A 10,415-nucleotide genomic window follows, 5' to 3' on the forward strand; every position below is an offset into this window, starting at 1 on the left:
ATCAAACCTTCCTACAACCGCACACCCAGGGCACCGCCTGAAAAGTCCTCAGTCTATTAGCCCAGTTCAAAAGGTCCAAATCAACTGTCTCAATCGGCACCTGTCTCGGGTGGGAGAGTTCAAGAGGTCTCTGGGAACTGGATCACAGGGGCCTGGTGACTCCTCTGACACGGCTCATCCCAGTGCAGCGTGGAGTCAGGAGAAGCCACCCAGCAAACAGAGCAGTCTGGGAAGGTTGACGTCTCCTTCCCCACTTTGCCCCTCCGTCGGACCCAGTCACTGGTATCTCTGCAGATGGCTAACCCAGTTGCCTGTAGTGAACAGACACTCCAGGGGTTTGCACCTGCCTGAATCGCAAGGAAGTCTGCCAGGCCCCCGCAGACTGCCGCTATTTAGCAGGAGGAGATGGGGCCTGACATCTTTGAGTGCTTGATGCAGGTGATGGGAAGGAGGTGTTCACTCAGGCTTAGCCCCGTTCTTGATGGGTGCTGTTAACAGAACAGAACAGACAACTTTGCGGGGTTCTGTCTCTGTTCCTGCTGAAATTGCCTACAGAAGATGGGCTGTTCTGAGTTCAAACGTCTTTGCTGCTGGAGGTTTGTGTCCTCTTTGCTGCTGAAGGCTTGTGTCCGATCACCTCTCTGGGTCGGCCCCGCCCTGGAAGCTTCCCAGGTTTGTGAGCAGTGTCAGGAAATCCCCCGCTCACCGGTGGCCTCCTCTGGTTGCCCAGGGAGACAGGGGGTGTGGCCTCAGAATATCCAGAAGTGAGCCGTTCTGCTGTTAAAGAAAAAACGGCTGTTGCTCTGCCTCCAGTGAACTGCCGCTCTGGTGTGGGCACTCAGCCGACCCTTTTCTCCTCTGTCTCGCGCCCCAGAGTCAGCACTGAGCAGCCACAGTTTATGCTGGGTCCACACCCCTCGAGAGATCCCCCAAGAATCCGAACTCTTGGGGGACAGGCCTCCAGACCCCGAGTGGGAGTGGGGGGGAAGCTAGAGTTTCATTCAGTTTTATGCCCGGCCGTACTGTTGCCCGCCCGGGGAGGGCTCCTGCACCGCACCGCAGGGAAGTGCCACCAAGGCTTGATTTCCCCTCAGCAGAGTGCCCTCTCCTCGCTCACGTGTCTCAGAGTCAGTGCTGACCTGACGCAGCTCGGGCACTGTGCACTCCCCTCGAGAAATCACCCAAGGATCCGAACTCCTGGGGGATAGGCCTCCAGACCCCAAGTGAGAGTAGGGGCACTCAGCGGGGAAGCTGGAGTTTTATTCAGTTTTAATGTTGCCCGGGGAGGGCTGCTGCACCGCATCGCAGGGAAGTGCCGCCAAGGCGTGACTCCCCCTCAGCCCGGTGCCCTCTCCTCACTCGTGTGTCTCAGAGTCAGTGCTGACCAGTCGCAGCTCGGGCACTGTGTGCTCCCCTCGAGAAATCACCCAAGGATCCAAACTCCTGGGGGACAGGCCCCCAGACCCTGAATGAGAGTGGGGGGGAAGCTAGAGTTTCATTCAGTTTTATGCCTGGCCGCACGGGGAGGGCTGCTGCACCGCACCACAGGGAAGTGCCGCCGAGGCATGACTCCCCCTCAGCCCGGTGCCCTCTCCTCACTCGCATGCCTCAGAGTCAATGCTGACCAGTCGCAACTCGGGGACTGTCCACTCCCCTTGAGAAATCACTCAGGAATCCGAACTCCTGGGGCACAGGCCTCCAGACCTCAGTGGGCGGGAGGGGAGTGTTGGGGATTCAGGGTTGCCGGCAAAGGATTTTTAAAGTTTTATTCAGTTTTATGCCTGGCAGGAGAACGCCACGGCACCCCAGTAGGGGAGGTAGGTCCAGTTTTTAGAAGGTCTCTCCCGTGGAGTGTAGTGGGAGGGCCTTTAATTTCTGCCCATTTGTTTAATTGTGGGGCTCCTGAGCCGGTCTCATGGGGGAGGGGGACTCCCGTCCGCTTGGTGGTGGATTTTGTACCTTTTGTTTGCGTCCTTGTGATCACAGCTTGCCTCAGCGGTGTTGATGTGCGTTCTTCAACCTTCTCTCTTGGTGTGGCTCAAGTCCACCAGGATACTTACTAAATTCCTGTCCCTTAACTCTCCTTCTGGACGGGAGCCTCTGTTGAAAGCTGGCTTCAGTCCACCACCCTGTCTCCCCCCCCCCACCCAGCTATTTTTCTGTTGCAGTTTGGCCGGGGCTGGGTCCGAACCCGCCACCCTCGGCACATGGGGCCAGCGCCCCACTCACTGAGCCACAGGTGGCGCCGCCATTATTCTTTTTGATACCCAAATTACACCACCTTTGAATGGGGGCGGTTGGCTCCTAAGTCCTTTTGATACAATCCCAGTCATGTTTAATAGCTTCCTTACTTTCTGGTATGACAAGATCACTAGGCTCATTTCTTATACATTTCCAGCCTCAAACTTGAAGTTAGCCATATTGCCATGAACTCTCAGTCCTTTTAGGGAAAATAGTTTAAAATAATTATTCCTTGTACCTACTTCCTGAGAATATTAGTAAAATCTTCCATTGCACAGAAAGAAAAAACCAAGTCATATGAGTATTAAGCTCAAGCAAACCCACAAACTTATCAAGTATCTTTTGAGGCACCAATATTCTAAATACTTAAAGAATATTAGGTTTGAAGGTACACGGAAAAAAGTAAAAAGCAAAATGTATTATGTATCAAAAGAGAGGGTTCACATCCCGGAAGAAATAAATAAGTGAAAAACCAAGCATAGATGTTAGATAGAAATTGGACAAATGTTAAATTAATACCAAGATCTAGAAGACATTATACCAAGCATGAAACAAGATCACGTATAAGCACACCAAGCATGATATTTAGAAGTTTAAATCATTGTATTTTTTTTTTAGACAGAGTCTCCAGCTGTCACGCTGGGTAGAGTGCCCGTGGCATCACAGCTCACAGCGATCTCTAGCCCCTGGGCTCAGGCGATTCTCCTGCCTCCGCCTCCAAAGTAGCTGGGACAACAGGCGCCTACCACAATGCCCAGCTATTTTTTGGTTGTAGTTGTCATTATTGTTTGGCAGGCCTGGGTTGGATTCAAACCCGCCAGCTCTAATGTATGTGGCTGGCGCCCTAGCCTCCGGGCTACAGGCGCCAATCCTAAATCACTGTACCTTCAGATATCAGTTGTTTTGAAACCAGATCTTAGCTAGGAATAATTTTCTTACTGTTACTATTCTACACAAAATAGGGTTTTTATTTACAAAATTACCTCCAATAAGTTCTGAAGTTCTTGTTCCCTTTTATTTAAGCATGATGCCCAATGTTCAGAAAAACAAATTGTGCTTGTATTCAGAGACACATCTCTGATCAGTCTCTTGAGGTATTTTTTCCAGGTGGCTACTGAGTTTATCATATTGTTTCACAGACTCTTCAACCAATTTTGTACCTTCTTGGTTAAAATGTCAGAGTTCCTGTGATAAGCCATCTGAATCAGCACAAAATTTTTTACTTTGAAAAGTTGTTTGGTTGATTATATCATTAGATTTCCTACAAAAAGAGAATGACATTGTTGAAATGGGAAACCAAGACTCAAAAGATATATAATTTCTCAGGATCACACAACTCTAAGGTGGCAGTTTTGAACACAGATTGTCTGGCTCCAGAGCCCAATGTCTTATGAATGTTCTACACTGATGAATGATGCTTTGGCCAATGTCTTTTCACAGCAGAATGACAACACATCTGCCGCTAAATGACCTTTGAAAAGATCATCCTTCCTAATGAAAACTTTCCCAGTCCTCCTCTAGATTTGATGTTTTGTTTTGTATCTTTTACAGTATTTAATTATACAGTTATTAAAATGAAATTCATCTACTTGTATTCCTCCTACTAAACTATGTCACTTTGGGGCATCTCCTACAGCCTCTGGTCTACCCCTAAATTGCCCAATCAGTCCATGATTCTGTTATGAAGCAGCTTCCCTTGCCTACCTAGCACATAAATAAATTACAAACATTATGTTATTTTAAAAAGTCATCTATAATGCTTTCTTATAGGTAAAAGAAAAGTATACCTAGGTATGACAAATTGTAATATAACCTATTTCGAACAGTGTGACATAAACTTGATATAAAACTAATGCCATTTAGAATATACACACAAAATTCATTGAATTCCTCCTCTCAGCAAGTTTCTCTTAGCCTTCAAAGTCATCTCACGGGACCACAGAGTTAAACCTCAGTGAATGAAAGTTACCCTCTATTACCACTAGATGGTAAACCATATAAATAAACCAAGTCAGCAAACATGTTCAAAATCAAACCTACAAAGTGGAAGTGACTGGAAAAGGAAAAGAAATTTAACCGGTAAGCTTAGAGTCTGTCAACATAAATCATTTCTCACAAGGAACTAACAATTTTGTGTGAAGATGAGATTTAGTCAAATGTGCTTACCAACCATGACAATCAATGCTAAAGGCAGTTATGTTCAGTGTACACAAACCTCTACCTAGACTCATGAGTGATTTTGAGACAGTTCCTAGACCAAACTAATAAACACTGATGTGGACAATTAATGTCAGGAAGACAGAAAAAAAGACTCGCTTTGCCCTTAAGAAAGTATTTCATAACTCCCTTCCCACTTCAATTCTCCTCTAGTATTCCCTCCAGAGCTATGGAATGGGCTAGAAATCTATCAGCCTACATACCTGGAATAAAAAAGTAAGAAGCACTTTCTAGATTCAGAATCTAAAGAGTTCACAATAGAATATCCTATACTGAATAGGACCAACTGAAAAACAGTTGAGACAATTTAGGTAGTGATATTTAAGTGATGGCAAGCATTCTAAAGCAGTGCTGCTTCAACAGAAATATAACGTGAGCCACATAAAAAATTTCAAAATTTCCAGCAGACATTAAAAAATAAAATGGGGGAGACAATTCCATTAACAATGTATTAGGTGTATGTAGCACAGATCAAAGTTAAGATATATGGAAAAAAATAACAGACATGGAAATATGAGGTCATTTCATTGCACAGCAAATTATGCGATAGTGGATTCAAATTTCACTACAGCCTTTGAAAGTTGACTCCCCAAGGGACTGTAACAAACTGGTCAATATACAGAGGTGGTCAATATAAGGAACTAGACCTGCACTACTGATATGTACATGTGTTAATGTCCAGTCTATGAAAATCAGGTCAACATATGAAGGTGATCAAGTATTTTAAAATGTATATTATAAGCTGAGTGCAGTGGCTATAATCTTAGAACTCTGGGAGGCTAAGAAAAGAGCATCACGTAAGCCAGGAGTTTGAGACCAGTATGAACAAAGGCAAGATCTCACCTCTACAAAAATAGAAAAAAATTAGCTGGGCATGATAGCACACACCTATAGTCCCAGCTGCTCAGGAAGCTAAGGCAGGAGGATCATTTGAGCCCAGCAGTTTGAGGTTGCTGTGAGCTATGATGATGCCATTGCACTCTAGACCACGCAAAAAAGTAAGACCCTGTCTCAAAAAAAAAAAAAAAAAGTTATTGTAAATCCTAGTAAGAAAGGTAATGAAATATGGCTCAGCACCCGTAGCTCAGTGGTTAGGCGCTGGCCACATACACCCAGGCTGGCAGGTTCAAACCCAGCCCAGGCCTGCTAAACAACAATGACAACTACAACGAACAAATAGCCAGGATCTGTGGCTGGCTCCTGTAGTCCCAGCTACTTGAGAGGCTGAGACAAGAGAATCACTTAAGCCCAAAACTTTGAGGTTGCTGTGAGCTATGGTGCCCCAGCACTCTACCAAGGGTGACATAGTGAGACTCTGTCTCAAAAAGAAAAAAAAAAGGTAAGAAAGTATACACAAGTTAATGAAAGAGATAAAACTGTTCAATTTAAATTAGGAAAGAAAGACTCGGTGCTTGTAGCTCAGCAGCTAGGGCGCCAGCCAAATATACCGGGGCTGGTGGACTAGAACCCAGCCTGGGCCTGCCAAACAACAATGACAAATACAACTACAAAAAAAATAGCCAGGCGAGGCTCAGAATTAACCCAAGGGGGGAGGGGTTGAGATGTGCAGGGACTCAGGCTGAGACAGTTAGGGGCCTTTAGGGGTCCTTTTGCTGGGTACACATCATCACTTTTTGCCTCATGTATCTTGATCTCTGTTATTGGGTGTATATACATTTAGGATAGTTATGTCTCCAAGAGAGACAATTGTATAAAATTCCTTTTTATTCGGCCAGGTGTGGTGGCTCATGCCTATAATCCCAGCACCATGGGAGGCTGAGGTGGGTGGATTGCCTGAGCTCACTGGTTAGAGACCAGCCTGAGAAAAAGTGAGACCCCATCTCTATAAATAGTCATGCATTGTGGCTGGTACCCGGAGTCCCAGCTACTTGGGAGGCTGAGGCAAAAGGATCACTTGAGCCCAAGAATTTGAGGTTGCTGTGAGATATGATGCCACGGCACTCTACCAAGGGCAACTAAGTGAGACTGTCTCCACACATACACAAAAAATTCCTTTTTATTTCTGACATTGTTCATATTCTGAAGTCTGCTCTGTCTGAAATTAAGTAAGACAGGTATTCCAGCTTTCCTTTGATTGCTATTTATATGATATATGTTCCATCACCACTTTTGGCCTAACTTTTTCTATTTCGAGTAAATATTTTTGGTAGACAGCATATAGTTTGGTTTTGCTTGATCAGATTTAATAGTCTATAACTTTCAACTGATTTGTTGAAAGACCATATTTAAAATGAGTACTGATATAGTTGTATTAAAAGCTGCCATTTTGCTATTTTCTATTTGTTGCATCGTTTCCTTGTTGTTTCTTTTTTGTTCTTTTTTCTTTCCTTATATTTATTTATTTATTTTATTATTATTTTGTCTTTAGACAGAGTCTCACAGCAACCTCAAATTCTTGGGATTAAGCGATTCTCTTACCTCACCCTCTCACGTAGCTGGGAATACAGGTGCCCGCCACAATGACTGGCTATTTTCTCTTTTTTTCTAAGTGGTTCCTGGATATTTTCACACTTTTCTTCCAAAGCACAGAATCTCTTTGTCCAGAGATTTTTTTTTTTTTAAGGGCAATCATGCCCTTAGGGGATCACCAGCCTATAGACAAAGGAGGCCAATAGGCTACAGTCAACAATTGATCGTGCTGTGAATACAAACCCGCAGAACTAAAGACAGGGCCTGAGACACAGGTTCTGGGAACTCAAATCAGCCTCTCCTCTGCAGAGGTATCTGGCAAGGTCAGAAACAAACTCCCACAGGGTTGTTCCCTTCACCCAGTAACATAAACTAAGGGTGGGGCTGGAACTGAGTGAACACCTCCAGCCTCCATCAAGTGCCCGAGGTTGACAGGCCACACCACTCCCTGCTGGATAAAGACAGAGAATAGCAGCCTAGTCGAGCAGACAAAAATTCCCCTGTGACTTAGGCAGGTGCAAACCCCTGGAGTATCTGCTTACTGCAGACAACTGACTGGGTCACAGCCCTGTGGGGCTAGTAGCGACTGGGTGTGACAGAGCTGCAAGGTGGGGAAGGAGGCATCAATCTTCCCAGACTGATCTATTTACTGATGGCTCTTCCTGACTCCACGCAGCACTGGAGCAAGCCATTTTAGAGCAGTCACCAGACCCCTGTGATCCAGTTCCCAGGGACCTCTTGAACTCTCCCACCTGAGGCAGCTGCTGACTGAGACAATTGACTTGGACCTTTTGAACCGAGTCACTCACCTGGGGACTATCCAGGTGGTGCCCTGGGTGTGTGGTTGTAGGAACGTTTGATTTTCCTTTTCCATTTGTTGCCTGTGGTGGGTGGGGTGGCGTAATTGCTGATATTTCTCCACAGCTGAGACTTCAACCCAGAGTAACTGTCTCACTAGGGTCACATAGAAACCAGCTGAAAACAAGTCAGAACCACTTAGCCCCTCTACACCAAACAGGGCCCCAGTTTCTCAGGCCACAGCACTGTACGGATCCTTGACAAAACACCAGAGGAAAATCAAAGGGAGTAAAACAATCATGGGGCGGAATCAGCGGAAAAACTCTGGTAACATGAATAACCAGAATAGATCAACACCCCCAAGGAAAGATATGGCAGATGTAATTGAAGATCCCATTCACAAACAACTGGCTGAGATGTCAGAAATCGAATTCAGAATTTGGATGGCAAACAAGATTAACAAAATGGAATTAGGAATTCGTGGAGAAATTCAAAAGCTGTCTCAAGAATTTAACGAATTTAAAGACGAAACCACGAAAGACTTAGACACACTGAAACAAGAATTTGCAGCCCTCAAAGACATGAAAAATACAGTAGAATCCCTTAGCAACAGAATGCACCAAGCAGAAGAAAGGATCTCCGACATCGAAGATAAAGCCTTTGAACACTCCGAAACTCTCAAAGAGGAAGAGAAATGGAGAGCAAAAATGGATCACTCACTCAGAGAGCTCTGGGATAACTCAAAGAAGGCAAATATCCGTCTCATAGGAATTCCTGAAACAGATGAAGTGGCCTCACTGGGCGCAGAGGCCCTTCTGCATGAAATTATGAAAGAGAATTTTCCAGACATGCCTAGAGAACCTGAAATTCAGATAGCAGATAGCTTCAGAACCCCAGCATGACTCAACCCCAATAAGACATCCCCCAGGCATATCATAATTAAATTCACTAAAGTTAATATGAAGGAGAAAATTTCCAAAGCAGCCAGGCAAAAGAAATCTATTACCTTCAAAGGGAAGAACATTAGAATGACTGCAGATCTCTCTGCTGAAAATTTTCAAGCCAGAAGAGGGTGGTCATCAACGTTTAATCTCCTCAAGCAAAATAACTTTCAACCCCAGATCTTGTACCCAGCTAAACTGAGTTTCATTTATGACGGAGAAATTAAATACTTTAATGACATACATATGCTAAAGAATTGCCATAACCAAACCAGCTCTTCAGGATATTCTCAGACCTATCCTCCATAATAACCAACCCAATCCTCTACTACAAAAGTAAACTCACTCAGAAACTTCTGATCAAACTCCAACTTCCACAATGGCAAAATGATTAAAAATGCCCACTGGACTTTCAAAAAACTCAATACCCCAAATTTCATCAAACTTATCAATACTCTCCATTAATGTGAATGGCTTAAACTGCCCTCTAAAGAGACATAGGTTAGCTGACTGGATACAAAAACTCAGACCAGACATTTGTTGCATACAAGAGTCACATCTTAACTTAAAAGACAAATACAGACTCAGGGTGAAAAGATGGTCATCCATATTTCAGGAAAATGGTAACCAGAAAAAACCAGGAGTTGCAATTTTATTTGCAGACACAATAGGCTTTAAACCAACAAAAGTAAAAAAGGACAAAAATGGTCACTTCATATTTGTTAAGGGTAAGACTCAATATGATGAGATTTCAATTATTAATATCTATGCACCCAACCAGAATGCACCTCAATTTATAAGAGAAACTCTAACAAACATGAGCAACTTGATTTCCTCCAACTCTATAATAGTCGGAGATTTTAACACTCCTTTGGCAGTGATGGATCGATCCTCCAACAAAAAGCTGAGTAAAGAAATTCTAGATTTAAATCTAACCATCCAGCATTTAGATTTAGCAGACATCTACAGAACATTTCATCCCAACAAAACTGAATACACATACTTCTCATCAGCCCACGGAACTTACTCCAGAATCCATCATATCTTAGGTCACAAGTCTAACTTCAGTAAATTTAAAGGAATAGAAATTATTCCATGCATCTTCTCGGACCATCATGGAATAAAACTTGAGATGAGTAACAACAGGAATCTGCATACACATACAAAAACATGGAAGTTAAATAACCTTATGCTGAATGATAGCTGGGTCAGAGATGAGACCAAGAAGGAAATTGCCAAATTTCTGGAACAAAACGACAATGAAGACACGAACTATCAGAACCTCTGGGACACAGCAAAGGCAGTTCTAAGAGGGAAATTTATAGCACTGCAAGCCTTCCTCAGGAGAACAGAAAGACAGGAAGTAAGCAACTTAATGGGACATCTCAAGAGACTGGAAATGGAAGAACACTCCAACCCCAAATCCAGTAAAAGAAAAGAAATAACCAAAATCAGAGCAGAACTAAATGAAATTGAAAACAAAAGAATAATACAACAGATCAATAAATCAAAAAGCTGGTTTTTTGAAAACGTCAACAAAATAGATAAACTTTTGGCCAACCTAATCAGGAAAAAAAGAGTAAAATCTCTAATCTCATCAATCAGAAATAACAAAGACGAAATAACAACAGACTCCTCAAAAATCCAAAAAAATCCTTAATGAATATTACAAGAAACTTTACTCTCAGAAATACGAAAATCTGCAGGAAACTGACCGTTACTTGGAAGCACGTCACCTTCCAAGACTTAATCAAAGACAAGTGGAAATGCTGAACAGGCCCATATCAA

The 10,415-nt window shown here is 43.5% G+C and overlaps 1 pseudogene; it reads right to left on the reverse strand.

Moving 5' to 3' along the window:
- The window catches only part of LOC128571006 (kinesin-like protein KIF11), a 31,783-nt pseudogene extending 24,761 nt beyond the window's left edge, over positions 1 to 7,022 (reverse strand).
- Between the last annotated feature and the right edge of the window lie 3,393 nt (positions 7,023 to 10,415).

The sequence above is a fragment of the Nycticebus coucang genome, chromosome 18 (genome assembly GCF_027406575.1).
Source record: "Nycticebus coucang isolate mNycCou1 chromosome 18, mNycCou1.pri, whole genome shotgun sequence".
NCBI classification, from domain to species: domain Eukaryota; kingdom Metazoa; phylum Chordata; class Mammalia; order Primates; family Lorisidae; genus Nycticebus; species Nycticebus coucang.